This window comes from Fistularia commersonii, chromosome 24 (genome assembly GCF_037954325.1).
Source record: "Fistularia commersonii isolate RoL2024-O1a breed Wild chromosome 24, RoL_Fcom_v1.0, whole genome shotgun sequence".
In the NCBI taxonomy this organism is placed as follows: Eukaryota; Metazoa; Chordata; class Actinopteri; order Syngnathiformes; family Fistulariidae; genus Fistularia; species Fistularia commersonii.
Genome location: NC_141307.1, coordinates 9049242 through 9065206, shown reverse-complemented (window position 1 = coordinate 9065206; position 15965 = coordinate 9049242). Strand labels below are relative to the sequence as shown.

Genomic DNA, 15965 nt, shown 5'->3' with positions numbered 1-15965 from the left:
TTGTTTCTTGTAAAGCAGGAACGTCGGCCTCCACCGGGACCTCCGTCTCCGGGGCGATGGGGGCGATGGGGGCGATGGGGGAGATGCGCCGTCGCTCCGGGCCGAGCGGCGGAGACGGGGTGGGGGTTGATTTGTGAATGAAGTCGTGAGTGAAGCTGACGGTGCGGGGGATGCGCTGGCGTCGAGCGAGGGCGCGGGGCTATCGCTTCTCGGCCTTTTGGCTAAGATCAAGTGTAGTATCTGTTCTTATCAGTTTAATATCTGATACGTCCCCTATCCGGGGACCAAATATTAAATTGATTTTTGGAACAGGGAGATGGAATAGGGGCTTGCTCCGTCCACTCCGCGCATCGACCCGGTATTGCAGTATCTCCGGGAACGGTGCACCCCCCGCTTTTGTATCCGATGTCAAGGTTGCCGTGGCCTCCAACAACGTCATACGTAACCGACACACACGGGATCCAGATCTTGTCTGTGCCCTGCGTGACCGGCGACACTGTCCCCGTTGTTTCTGCCGGTAGGGAGCGGTAGATAGCGACACACGAGCGTGTCTGCCTGAAACCCTGTCCCTACCATTCGCCCCGTGCAGCCCGATAAAATCCCACTATGGACCAGAACTGAGCCTAAATGGATCGCATTTGAAACGGATGGATTGCCCCCGATAGACTGTGTCAGACTGGGCTCAGGGGGAAGTTCTCCCGGCCGTAGAGCGGCAGAAACCCCTCGCGGCATCAGGAGGACGGACGGAACGTGTTCCGGTTGTCCTCTGACTTCTTCGTGAAAATTGAAGCGTCCGTGTCGTTTTCGGCGTCCCGGCCCGTCAGAACTCAGAGTTGACGGTTTTTTGACGGAGTGTGTGTGTGCGCGTGTGCGCGTGTGCGTGTGTGCGCGTGTACGTGTGTGTGTGTGTGCGCGCGCGCGAGAGGGATCGCGTGTGAGCTCCCGGAAGAGTCCGCGTGGGTTCCCCCCCGACTGAGAACGGCGTGCGTGTGAAAGCGGTCCGTGCGCGGGTCGCGTGCGACTCATACTTACCTGGCAGGGGAGATACCATGATCAAGAAGGTGGTTCACCCAGGGCGAGGCTCAGCCATAGCACTGCGGCTGTGCTGACCCCTGCGAATTCCCCAAATGTGGGAATCTCGACTGCATAATTTCTGGTAGTGGGGGACTGCGTCCGCGCTCTCCCCTGTCGTGCTGTTCAAGAGCAAGTCTGTGTCGCTGGAGGCCGGGTTCACTGTTTATGGTCGCGCGCGCCCACCCTCCCTGGCCGGGCTGTGACCCAACCAGGGAGTTGTCGTTGCACATGGCAGGTGCACCGCGAAAGCGTGGATTTACGATCGGGCCAGAAAACAATCCAGAGTGTCCAAGTCCCTGAAATGCTCCTGCTTCTTGATCTCCACTCCCTGTAGTCTCACCGTTCCACCCGAGTTCCTCTCATCCCCACACATGTATGCTGTCTTGCTGCGACTAACTTTCGTTCCTCTCCTTTCCAGAGCATACCCCCACCTCTCTATAGTTTCACCGAGACACTTTACAGTTTATAGTTTATTTTGATTTCTAATTCTGCCTTTTATTATTTATTACTGTTATATTTTCTGGAACTCTGGCACAAGGAACAGTTTCCTTCGGGATTAATAAAGTTGTTCTTATCTTATCTTATCTTATCTCTTCCTCCACCTGTTTTCTGCTCTCACTACAGATCACAACGGCATCTGCGAAGGTCACGGTCCGTGGAAATTCATGTCTACCCTCATCCGTCAGCCCGCCCGTCCGTCACCATTGCGAAAAGAAGGGGCTCAGGGCCTATCCCCGACGGAGTCCCGCTTCCACCTTGAACTTCTCTGGTACCGTCTTACAGCACACCGCACGCACCACTGTCTCCCAGCTAGCATACATGTCCTGCACCAGTGTAACACACTTCTCTGCCGCTCCAGACTTCCTCATAGGATACCAGAGCTCCTCTCTTGGCAACCTGTCGTACGACTTTTCAAGGTCTACAAAAAGGCAATGGGGCTCCCACGGGCCTTCTCTGTACTTCTTTATGAGCATTCTCTACTGCATCTGTAGTACTCTTCCTTTTTCCATGTGTATTTTATTTAATTTTCTCTTTCTCTTGTCATTAACTGTCCCGCCGTGCATACGAGTCCTGGTATGGCCTTTGATAGCTCTCTCTTTACCTTAGGCTTTAGCCTTAGACATATATTGTCACATCCAATCTCGCATATGTCAGCAACAGGAACCAGTTTTAAAGATTTCCCGGGTTTTTTTAAAACTAGTTCCAAAAATCTACAACTTTGTGAGATAATTTTTTTTTTGACCAAATGGCTTTATCTTTCATTCTTGAGACAGGATTTGAGTGAATCTATACACTGTTTAGATTCTATATTGTGTAGAATCACATCCTATTCAACACATTTGATCCTAACAAACCAACTTTAAAGAATTCCAGTTATTTTCACTTGTGCCAAAAACCTTCAACTTTGTGAGATACATACTTTATGTCCAGCTGGCTTTATGATTAAACCTGCGGCTCGATTTCAGTAAATGTGATGTATGTGGTGTAGATTCACGTCCTAACCAACATGTTTTAGCAACAGAGTTTTAAAGAATTCTCTTTTTTTTTTTAAACTTGTTCCAAAATTCTTCAACTTGGTGAGATGAAATTTTTTGATCAAATGCCATTATGCTTCATTCTTGCGTCTTGATTTGACTGAACTTATGCATTTTGCAGATTCTACATTGTATAGAATCACATCCTATTCAGCTCAATCTAATACCAGGCACCAGCTTTAAAGAATTCCAAAGTTATGGACAACTTCTGCCAAAATCCTCAAACCTCTTGAGATAAACATTTTTTCTACAAATGGCTTTATCTTTTAAACCTGCGGCTGGATTTCAGTAAATTTGAAATTTAATTGTGTAGAATCACGTCCTAGTCAATATACACTCACCGGCCACTTTATTAGGTACACCATGCTAGTGACGGGTTGGACCCTCTTTTGCCTTCAGAGCTGCCTCAATTCTTTATGGCATAGATTCAAAAAGGTGATGGAAGCATTCCTCAGAGAGTTTGGTCCATATTGACATGATGGCATCACACAGTTGGCGCAGATTTGACGGCTGCACATCCATGATGCGAATCTCCCGTTCCACCACATCCCAAAGATGCTCTATTGGATTAAGATCTGGTGACTGGGGAGGCCATTTGAGTACAATGAACTCATTGTCATGTTCAAGAAACCAGTCTGAGATGATTCCAGACATGCTGAAAGTAGCCATCAGAAGTTGGGTACATTGTGGTCATAAAGGGATGGACATGGTCAGCAACAATACTCAGGTAGGGTGTGGCGTTGCAACAATGCTCAATTGGTACCAAGGTGCCCAAAGAGTGCCAAGAAAATATTCCCCACACCATTACACCACCACCGCCATCCTACAAAGCAGGATGGATCCATGCTTTCATGTTGTTGACGCCAAATTCTGACCCGACCATCCGAATGTCGCAGCAGAAATCAAGACTCATCAGACCAGGCAACGTTTTTCCAAACCTCTATTGTCCAATTTCGATGAGCTTGTGCAAATTGTAGCCTCAGTTTCCTGTTCTTAGCTGAAAGGAGTGGCACCCGGCGTGGTCTTCTGCTGCTGGAGCCCATCTGCCTCAAAGTTGGACGTACTGTGCGTTCAGAGATGCTCTTCTGCCTACCTTGGTTGTAACGGGTGGTTATTTGAGTCACTGTTGCCTTTCTATCAGCTCGAACCAGTCTGGGCCATTCTCCTCTGACCTCTGGCATCAACAAGGTATTTCCGCCCACAGAACTGCCGCTCACTGGATATTTTTTCTTTTTCGGACCATTCTCTGTAAACCCTAAAGTCACTCAAATCATCTTTCTTCCCCAGACTGATGCTCGGTTTGAACTGCAGGAGATTGTCTTGACCATGTCTACATGCCTAAATGCACTGAGTTGCCGCCATGTGATTGGCTGATTAGAAATTAAGTGTTAACAAGCAGTTGGACAGGTATACCTAATAAAGTGGCCGGTGAGTGTATGTTGAATATGATGTAATTCTTCGTCACATTTAGTGTAATCCAGCCGCAAGTTTAAAAATTAAGCCATTTGGATATAAAGTGTTTAGCTCACAACGTTGAAGTCATTTGGAACAAGTTGTAAATAACTTTTTAATTCTTTAAAGCTGGTGTCTTGAGAAGAAATATGCTGATTAGGATGTGATTCTACACAATATATGTCACCTTTACTAAAATCCAGCCACAGGTCAAAAAGATAATGCCATTTGGACAAAAATGTTTATCTTACCAATTTGTAGGTTTTTGGCACAAGTTGTAAATAACTTAGTAATTCTTTAAAGCTTTTGTTATAATTTTTTTTAAATAGGATGTGAATTTACACTATATAGGTCACATTTACTGAAATCCAGCAGCAGGTTTCAAAGATAAAGCCCTTTGTTATTTTTTTTTTTTATATCTCACCAAGTTGAAGTTATTTGGAAATAGTTGTAAATCACATTGGAATTCCTTCAAGCTGGTGTCTGTTGCTGAAATATGCTGAATAGCATGTGGTCCTTTGAAATAAATGTCATAATTACTGAAAATCAGCCGCACGTTTAAAAATAAAGCCATTTGGAAACAAAATGTTTATCTCACCATGATGAAGGATATTGGGCAAAATATTGGGCGTTCTACTTCCGGCGCTGCCTCGGGCGGCTGCCTGCCAGAGTTGCTCCTCACCGAGTGTCTCTCTCGTAATACACTACAATGTTCCCTTCTATTCCCTTCTATCATACTATTGTGCACTCCTTACCTCACTTGTTACTAAAACACTTATAGTTTTATCACTGCTTACTAAGACACTTTATAGTTTCACTGAGACACTTTATAGTTTATAGTTTATTTTTATTTCTAATTCTGCCTTTCTTTTATTATTTATTACTGTTATATTTTCTGTAACTCTGGCACAGCAATTTCCTTCGGGATTAATAAAGTTGTTCTTATTCTTATTCTTATTCTTATTCTTAAAAGTTCCAAATAACTTTGTAATTCGTTAAAGCTGGTGTCTGGAGAAGATATATGCTGATTAGGATGCGATTTTACACAAAAAATATGTCATTATGCTAATATCTAGCTGCAGGTTAAAAACGATAATTCCATTTGGCCAAAAAAGTTTATCTTACAAATTTGAAGGTATTTGGATAAAGTTGTAAATAACTTTGTAATTCTTTAAAGCTTGTGTGTGTTGCTGAAATTTGTTGAATAGGAGGTGAATTTACACTTTGTATGTCACATTTCCTGAAATCCAGCGGCAGGTTTCAAAGATAAGGTCCGTTTTTCAAATTTTTTTATCTCACCAAGTTAAAGCTTTTTGGAACAATTTTTAAATTTCAAGAGGATTCCTAACAGCTGATGTCGAGTTCTAAATATGTTGGATTGGACGTGATTCTACACAATATATGTCACATGTGCTGAAATCCAGCCACAGGCTAAAACAATAAACCATTGGGATATAAAGTGTTTATCTCACTATATTGAAGGTTTTTTGGCACAAGTTATAAATTACTTTGGAATTCTGTAAAGCTGGTGTCTGGTGATGAAATATGTTGATTGGGATGTCATTTTACTGAACACAGAATCTTTACGATGTTTAAATTCACTCAAATCCAGCCACAAGCATGAAAGATAGAGCCATTTGGTGAAAAATGTTTATTTCACCGTATGCCTTAAACTTGGTGAGATAAACATTTTTTACCAAACGGCTTTATAAAGCTTGTGTCTGTTGATGAAATATGCATATTAGGATGTGATTCTACACAATGTAGAATCTACAAGATGTATAAGTTCAGTCAAAGCCAGCCACAAAAATGAAAGATAAAGCCATTTTGTCAAAAGTGTTTATATCGCCAAATCAAAGTTTTTTGGAACAAGTCGTAAATAACTAAGGAAATTCTTTAAAGTTGGTGTTCAGTATTGAAATATGAGTAGATATGATTCTATGCAATTTAAATCTACACAATATTTAAAGTCACTCAAATCCAGCTGCAGGTTTGAAAGGTAAAGTCCTTTGGTAAAAAATGTTTATCTCACCAAGGTTAAGGCATTTGGAACGAGTTGAAAATTAATTGGAATTCTTTAAAGCTGGTGTCTGTTGCTCAAATATGCTGAATAGGATGTGATTATACAAAATAAATGTCATATATACTGAAAACCAGCCGCACGTTTAAAAATGAAGCCATTGGAAACGGAGTGTTTATCTCACCAAGTAGAAGGATTTTGGATAAGATAAAGATAAAGCCATTTTGGTTTAAATTGTTCATTCCACCAATTTGAAGGATTTTGGCACAAGTTCTAAATAACATTGTAATTCTTTAAAGCTGGTGTCTGGAGAAGAAATATAATGATTAGGATGTGATTTTTCATTAAATATGTTGTTATACTGAAATCTAGCTGCGGGTCAAAAAGATAATTCCAATTGGTCAAAAATTTTTATATTACCAATTTGAAGGTTTTTGGATCAAGTGGTAAATAAATTTGTAATTCTTTAAAGCTTTGGTCTGTTGCCGAAATTTGTTGAATAGGAGGTGATTCTACGCAATATATTTCACATGTGCTGAAATCCAGCTGCAGATTAAAACAATAAACCATTGAGAAATACAGTTTTTATCACACCAAGTTGAAGGTTTTTCGGCACAAGTTGTAAATAATTTTGTAATTCTTTAAAGCTGGTGTCTGGAAATGAAATATACTGATTAGGGTGTGATTCTATACAATGTAGAATCTACAAAAAGCATAAGTCAGTCAAATCCAGCCACAAAAATGAAAGATAAAGCCACATGGTCAAAAATGTTCATATCACTAAATTGAAATTTTTTGGAACACGTTGTAAATAACTAAGGAATTCTTTAAAGCTGATATCTGGTATTGAAATAAACTAAATTAGATATGATTTTATGCAATAAAAATATATGCGATATTTAAATTAACTCAAATCCAGCTGTAAGTTTGAAAAATTAAGCTGTTTGGTAAAAAATGTTCATCTCACCAAATTCGGGCATTTGGTTGAAAGTTGAAAATTACTTTGGAATTTTTTAAAGCTGGTGTCTGTTGCTGAAATATGTTCAATAGGATGCGATTCTACACAAAAAATGTCACATTTACTGAAATCTAGCCGCAGGTAGCTCCTCAGCATCATCGACAATGTTCATCACCCCCTGCATGCCACTGATGTCCTGTCAAAGCTCGATCAGCCGCAGAGTGATACCACCGAGAAGCTCCACTGAACGCCACAGGAGGTCTTTCCTACCTGAAGCTATCAGACTTTCTAATTCATCTCTCTTCAGCCGCAGGGAATCTCAAAATCTTAAACCTAAAAAAAATAATAATAATTCTCACCCACTTACTGTAAATTGTAATCATTTATCTGTATATATATTCCTAACTATGAAATATTTCATTTCAAAACAGCTTCATGTACAATATTCTTTCATACTCTTGTGCACTCCTTATCTTTTACTTGGCACTTAAGACCTTAAGACACTTAATCGTCTTCACTTGTTACTTAAGATACTTTATAGTTTATTTGTATTTCTTATTCTCCCCTTTTTTTCTATCACTGTTTATACAATTTTCTACTATTATTTATTATTGTTATGTTTTTCTTGTAACTCTGGCACAACAAATTTCTTCGGGATAAGTAAAGTTGTTCCTATTCTAATTCTAATTCTTACATTTACTAGCCGCAGGTTTAAAAGATAAAGCCATCTGGTCAAAATTATTTATTGCACCATGTTTAACCTTTTTGAACACATTTCAAATAACAAGGGAATTCTTTAAAACTGATTTCTGGTGGTAAAATATGTTGAATAGAATGTGATTCTACACAATTACAGTAAGTCATATTTACTGAAATGCAGCTGCAGGTTTCAGAGATAAAGCCTGTTGGTCAAGAAGTGTTTATCTCACGAAGTTGAAAGATTTTGGCACAAGTTGTAAATAACTTCGGAATTCGTTAAAGCTGGTGCCTGGTTGTGAAATACGTTGAATAGGATGTGATCCTACACAATATATGTAGCATTTACAGAAATCATGCCGCATGTTTAAAGGATAAAGTCGTTTGGTAAAAAAGTGTTTATCTCAAAGTTGAAGCTTTTTGGCACAAGTTGTACATAACTTTGGAATTCATTAAAGCTGGTGTCTGGTGCTGAAATTTGCTGAATAGGATGTGGTTCTACACAATATATGTCACATTTACTGAAATACAGACACAGGATTAAAAGATAAAGCCATTTGGTCAAAATTGTTTACCCTAGAACACTAATGTTGGGTTATTTTCACCCACACAATTTTCATCATATAATTTTCATTGTGTTGCCATTGCCCGAGTTTTGAGGGTCCTTGGGAGGCTTCAGGCTGCTCACTGATGTTATTAATTGTATGATTGTGTCGCACCTCCCATCAGCCCATCTTTAAAATTGATGAAAGCTGTATTTTATCCAGGATATTGTATTGGGTAAAATATACCCAACGTTAGTGATTGTGTTACTAATTTTAACGTTCTAGGGTTAGTGTTCTAGGGTTATCTCACCAAGTTGAAGTGTTTGGAACAACTGTTAAATCAGAAGGGAATTCTTTAAAACTTGTATCTTTTGTTAAAATATGTTGAATAGGACGCAATTCCACACAATTTGTTGGAGCGTAATTCTAATTCATGCTGGTCTAAACTGAAGCCTGTAAAGAGGGACTGAGGCTATCAAATAAAATAAGCGACTATTCTTTTGAGTTCTGCAGAGGGGGAGACTTAGCGCCCTCTTTGGAGGCAAGATCCAGAGATCCCACCGCGTTCCTCCTCGCTTGGTTTTTATTGTGTGAATGTGTTTATTTACATAACAACGTTCATTGGATACTATAGTTCATGCATATACTTATGTTGTCCAGGATGATATACAGGGGAGGGGAGGTTTCTGTCCTGAAGTGTTTATGTCCATTAGAATTTACGTTCAAGGGGGATAAATTCTTATCTAAATATGTTTATGACCATTGGAATCTAAGGTCATGGAAGACACAATTCCTGTTTAAGGACAAAGGTCATTTTAAGGACATAGGTCATGTGAGCAATCGAAATAACATAGTTATAAATAAAGAGAAAACTAATATTTCCCTCCTGTTTATGAGATTACAAACAATGTTAGACACCTCTGCATCATCACGCCATGTTGGTACACAGTTTAAAGATAACACTTAATCCAACATCATCGTCGTCCTCCACAATCGAATCATTATAATTTTCTTTTTCTGAATCACTCATAGGCAGTCGCTCATATACTTGTCCATTGCAGTAAGTCCTTGGTTTGGTCTGCACTGCTATTATCTGTCACAGTCCAGGCGGAGTCGGGCAGGGAACCACACCACCAGGGCTGGAATCAGATCAGATCTCTTTATTTCAATGGCAAGATGGGGGGGGGAGCCGATCAACAGGGTTAGGGGAAGAGTCACAGGCAGAGTCCCATGCAGGGTCCCACAAATCTCCGGACTCAGGCAGAGCATGCCGCTGCTCTTTGAGATGTTGATTAGCGGCAGCTGGCCGCCGCATGGGAGTGGTGCCGCAGCTGGGTGCTGATTCTCAATTGGGACCCAGCCGTGTCTCCTCTCGGCAGCCGAGAGGAGATCCTGACATTATCGCCATCTGAACCAAGGCTGCGGAAGCCATTTTAGCAATCATGCATCTCAAACATGGAATAACGCACATAGTAAACAGACAAAACAGAATAAGAATCACAATTACAGGTGTTAGACATTTTAAAATTATTCGCTACCAAGTTCCGTTCACAATCCATCCAAGAGGGTCAAACTGTGAAAATGGCATTAAAGTGTCACTGTCCTCTTTACCCTCTAGCTCAGGCATGTCAAACATACGGACGCAGCCCGTTGGATGATTTAATCCGGCCCGGCATAAATTTCTGAGTATGTCAAAAACAGAAGCGAGTCTCTAGCTCATTTCTATCAAAAGTTATGATTTTTTTTTTAAATAAATACAAACCAAATGCTCCCTCCGGCCGCTAGAGGGCAGTAAATGTGTAAAAGCACTCACATCCAGCATGCGGCACTGACACAAGTTAGTCACAGGACATAAACATTCGCAACGTGATGTGTCCAAGTAAAAATAAACCAGCAATCTTGCTTCACCATTCACCACTACTAAACAAGTTATCGGTCAACACACTCTTCCCAAAATGGCACTGTCAAAAAAAAGAAAAGTGGACACGGAGTGCAGAGTTTTCCAGGAAAAATGGACCGAGAAGTATTTATTCACAGAAGTGAATGCAAAACCAGTGTGCTTGGTATGTAATCAGCAAGTTGCAGTGTTCAAAGAGTTTCATATTCGCTGCCACTATGAGACTCATCATAAAGACAAGTATGACCACTTGAAAGAACAAATAAGGAAAGACCAGATAAACAAATTGGTCGCTGGTCTGAAGAAACAGCAGTCTGCTTTTAAGCGCAGCCGCGATATTGCTGATGCTGCTGTAAAAGTTAGCTACATCATTGCCGGCTGGTGCAGGCATCCAAGCCATTTTCTGATGGAGAGTTTGTAAAAACATGCATGCTGAAGGCTGCAGAAGTCGTGTGCCCTGAAAAGCGACCCGCCTTTGCCAATATTAGTCTAACGAGTAACACTGTCGCAGATCGGGTGACAGAACTCTCAAGTGACTTGAGCAGCCAACTTAAAGAGAAAATCAAGTCATTTATCGCATTTTCAATTGCAATAGATGAGAGCAGCGATGTCACAGATATTGCTCAACTGTCCATATTCATTAGAGGTGTTGATGAAACTTTGACCATCACCGAGGAGCTGCTTGAATTGGTGCCCATGAATGACACCACAACAGCAGATGACATTTTCAGTGCTCTCGTTGGGGCGCTGGACAAGGTGGGAGCGGACTGGTCCCGTGCCGTGAGCCTGGCTACTGACGGTGCGCCATCAATGGTTGAAAGAAAGGCAGGCGTTGCCACAATATTCCCTGACAAAGTACAGACCGCAAATGGAGGACAAGAGTTTTGGACATTTCACTGTATTTTGCACCAGGAGGTGTTATGTTACAAAACACCGCAAATGGACCATGTTATGAGTGTGGTTGTGAATACTGTCAATTTCATCAGAGCACGCGGGCTAAATCACCGTCAGTTTGACACATTTCTCAGTGACAATGACATTCATGCCGTCCTTCCATACCACACTGACGTGCGGTGGTTAAGCAGAGGTGCAGTACTCAAGCGCTTCTTTGAGCGACGAGGGGAAATTGGACAGTTCATGGAGAAGAAGGGACGCCCAGTAAAGGAACTTAAATGCAAGGAATGGGTGCAGGATCTTGCGTTTATGGTTGATATTACACAACGCTTGAATATACTTAACACTACATTGCAGGGCCGTAACAGAGTTGTCACTCAATATTACGACAGCATAACTGCGTTCAAGATGAAACTGTCACTGTGGGAGTCGCAGCTATCCAACGGTGACACCGCGCATTTCTCTTGACTCACAGCTGTGCGTCCGAAGGCACCGGACCGTCCCGATAATGATTTGGATAAATATAAAGACAACATAACAGATTTGCCGCGAGAGTTTGAGCAGAGGTTTCAGGTATTCAATGAACTTGAGAACAAATTTGGCTTTTTTCGCTCACCATTTACAGTGAAGCCTTCTGATATGCCAGCTGACATTCAGCTCGAGCTTATTGACTTGCAGTGCGATTCCGCTATGAAGGATAAATTTGGGTCCGTGGGATTGGGTACGTTTTATCAATATCTCGTGCCAGGTTACCCCAAATTAACAGCCATGGCTGCAAAGGTTCTATCCATGTTTGGGACTACTTATCTTTGTGAACAGGTGTTCTCTGTAATGAACAATAATAAAACAAAGCAGCGCTCAAGGTTAACAAATAAACACTTGAATGACATTGTTAAATGTGCTGCTACTCAGGATTTCACACCTAATATCAATGCACTTGTGAAGGCAAAAAGATGCCAAGTTTCAGGAGCCAGCAGCAGCAAGCAGACTGCAGGAGTGCAGTGAGAGAGAGAAAAAAAATGTGATGACACGAAATTTGTTTGCACTCATGAATACAGATCATTAAGAATAAGATTAATCTGGTTTCATATTAAAAACAATTAATATTGTGCAGTACATTCTTAGCTTCAGTAGGCCCAGCCTAGTAGTTCAATCTGATGTAGTCTAATCTTATTGCCCATGCACTGCTATAACTTTTTATTTTATTCATTTATTTTATTTTATTTTGTAATTCTTTTTTTATTTATTTCAAAGCAGTATGACAAGGCGAAAATATTTTTTTCATAGCTCCCACTTGAGTTCGTTTAGTGTGGTGAGTTGGTTCAGGTGGAAAACTGCATTCACTCAAATGTTAAAATAAACCAGTTGTTAACACATTCACCGGCAAACATAAAAATAATTTTTTTCCATTGTTTGTGAATAAATGTGTTGTGCTTAGAAAAGGTCCCTTGTCTTCCGTGATTATAATATGTAGGGTAGGCTACAAATGTAGGCTGAATGATAAAGCATAGTACAGAAAAACAAAGCTAAATATTTGGAGTTGACACTCTTTTACTGATCCGGCCCACCTGAGAACAGAAAGTCTGGATCCGGCCCCAGAGCCAAACTGAGTTTGACATGCCTGCTTTAGCTGGTTCTTTAATGTGGTCAATTTGTCATGAATAGCTGTGAAATTGTCTTGCATGTCCGGGATGTATGTGCAACTTTATTGTCCTATTATCCTTCCTTGGCTAGGATAATGTCTAAGGCCATATGATTTTGTAGAAGCATTTCTTTCATAGCCATAGTCTCTGGATTTTTTCATCACAGTCCATTCAATTCTTGAACAGTTGACGTTAGGTTCTCTAAGGTTGCCCAGATCTCATTCATTCGATGTCCCAGGTAGGCTACACCATAGTTAGGGAACATTGTCACAAGTTTTCCTCTAGTCACTTATCAAGGCTCTTCGACTACATCCATGTCCCGTCGGCCTAATGGGTTGTATGCCATGAGTCATGTTATGCTCTGGTATAAAAGTCATGGCGCTTCCTAATCGGCCCAAATAGCATGTGCCACACCAGTGTTGGGGCAGATACAGAAATGCTCGTCTGCCACAAATCCATACATGTGTTTTTGGGCATGGATAACCGTATTTATGTGGGAATGCAAAAATCCTCCATGGTGGAATACCAAATTTGGTGAGGTTTGTTTCAATACCCAACAATGGCTTGAGGGCAGTCAGATTCATAGCGCACGCATCCATTCCCCTCTTTCCAACCTCACATATACTATTACTATAGGAGTCATAAGTTTTCCTAACTAGTCTATCCGTTTCCATATTTAGCACAGTGTCACACTTAAGTTGGCCCAGATAATGATCCTTTTTACCACACTGTCGTTTCATGCCAAATGGTGGTGTCTTTTTCATTTTAATTAGAATGAATCCCTTAATGACAGTTCTGTTGGTTGCCATAGAATAATTGCTGGTAATCGCCAATTTGATGGATTGTAAGGCAGAAAGGGAAGGACTGAGGTATTTGTTATATTCTGAAAAATTCAAAATCTCTGATTCGGTCCTTGGGAATACACCCATATTATGGACAAGGTTTCACTTTCATTAATTGGATAAGGTTGTATAGTCGGGTTAGGAGACACTGATAGTGGCATTACAGTACAAACATAGCAATCAGTTTGGTCTCCTGCTGTTATATTTATCAATCGCCACCAGAGACTGTCACGGTGTGGAGCATTGTTCTCATTTCATAGTTCTTTATAAGTTTGAGATAGGCCCTTCTTTACTCATCAGACTTGCCATTGTTTGTCTCTGCCTTCTCCTGCTGGGTTGGGTGCTCCTGTTTTGGAGGGCTCATCCTGGATCCTTCCAACCTAAATGGTTAGGGATCTGGTGGTTTCTTCACAAATGCAGCCGACGCCTTGAGACGAGTAAGACTATCCTTCTTACTCCCCTTTGTAGTCAGCCTTCCCCTCTAGCCAGTGTTAGTAGGATCAACAGGGAGTACCTTACAGTGTGATTATGAATCCAAGTGGATCGTTCCGCAGTTTTCACTGCAGTCAGCGTGGTCAGAAGTACTTGGAATGGTCCTTCCCAGCGTGCTGAACTCCAACAGCTTCTCTTCATGACTTTCACGAAGATCCAATCACCGACTCGGACCTTCACCTGTGGAGCAGATTGAGATTCAGGCAGATCATTTGTGTCTGTTACGTCTCATTGCCTTAGTGTATTTCTAATGTATTCCACTAAATTTCTTCTGTGTGGGCCTTCTCTAGGTCTGGATGTGTCATCGGTAACCTGAATGGTCCACCATGTATTATCTATAATGGTGTCAAACCATTCACCGTGGTAACTATGTGCATATACATTTTTACCATATATATGCACTCTCGCCATGTCTTTCCTGTATGTTCCATACATTTTCTTAGTCTGTTTTTTACTGTTTCATTTGTTCTTTCCACTAACCCTGCAGTTTGTGGATGATAAGAACAATGTCTCTTTAAGTCAATGTCCATAACTTGACCCATTGTGTACAACTTCATTTATTCTCTGCAGTATGCCATGGGTTGGCAGGATATATTTACAGATAGGTTTAACTACAGCTTCTGCATCAGCTTTTGTAGTGGTTGTGTTGCACACGTGAATGATGATGATTCAGTGTGTGGGTTTTGCGGGTTTTGTTGTCGGCTGTAACACAGACATTAGCCACATTACTGGCGTCCAACACAGCACTGAACTAATGCTGTGACCGCGTCTCGGCAAACTAATCACACTTGGTTTCACGCCATCCTGTGGTGGAATGTGGTACTACATACTTACGAACAGTGAATGTGAGGAAAGGAGCAAGTTGCTAACTCAGGAAATAAAATACATTAATATCAAAAAAAAAAAAAAAGGGAGGGGGATGTCTGGTCTTTGCGCTCTCATAGTTGCAATTTGGATATAATATCTTTATCTCACCAAGTTGACAGTTTTTGGCACAAGTTGCAATTCTTAAGAGCTGGTGTCCGAAGCTCAAATTTCCCGATAAGGATGTGATTATACACAATACAGAATCTAAACAATGTATAAATTCACTCAAATCCAGCCGCAAGAATGAAAGATAAAGCCATTTATTCAAAAATGTTTATCACCCAAACTGAAGGTTTTTGGAACAAGTTGTAAATTACTTTGGAATTCTTTAAAGCTGGTTTCTGTTGTTGAAATATGTTAAATAGGATTTGAACTTACACAAAATATGTCAAATGTATCAATATCATGTTGCAGGTTTGGTAGGTTTTAACAAGTTGTAAATTACTTTGGAATTCCTTAAAGCTGGCACCTGTTGTTGAAAATTATTGAATAGGATGTGATTCTGCACAGTATATATCATCTTTACTTAAATGCAGCCGACAGTTAGAAATATGAAGCCGTTTGGTCAATTTTTTATCTCAGCCAGTCGAGGGTTTTTTTGCAAAAGTTGTAAATAACTTTGTAATTCTTCAAAACTGGTGTCTGTTTTTGAAATATGCTGAATAGGATGTGATTCTAAACAATTAATGTCTGATCCACTAGCATCCAGCCAGATGTTTAAATGATAAAGGCATTTGGTTGAAAAGTTCTTACCTCACCAAGTTGAAGATTTTTGAAAAAAGTTTTGAATAAGAAGTGAATTGTTAAAAACTGGTGTTTGGTGCTGCAATATGTTAAATATGAAGTGATACTACACAATGTACAGTATGTTACATTTACTGAAATCCAGCTGCAGGTTTAAAACACACCCATTTGGACATAAAGTGTTTATCTCACCAGTTGAAGCTTTTTCCAAGTTTAAGGTTTTTGGCAAAGGCATTAAAAAACTTTGGAATTCTTTAAAGCTGGTGTCTGGTGCTGAAATTTCCCGATTAGGATGTAATAATACAC

At 40.6% G+C, this 15965-nt stretch overlaps 2 non-coding genes across 2 annotated transcripts; both read left to right on the top strand.

Annotated features, from left to right (window-relative positions):
* Window positions 1–201: 201 nt before the first annotated feature.
* Window positions 202–392, top strand: LOC147220263 (U2 spliceosomal RNA). Its single transcript, XR_015108077.1, has one exon. It is a non-coding gene; the product is annotated as a U2 spliceosomal RNA (small nuclear RNA).
* Window positions 393–1024: 632 nt separating this feature from the next.
* LOC147220262 (U1 spliceosomal RNA) lies at window positions 1025–1188 on the top strand. The gene has a single exon (XR_015108218.1). It is a non-coding gene; the product is annotated as a U1 spliceosomal RNA (small nuclear RNA).
* Window positions 1189–15965: the final 14777 nt, after the last annotated feature.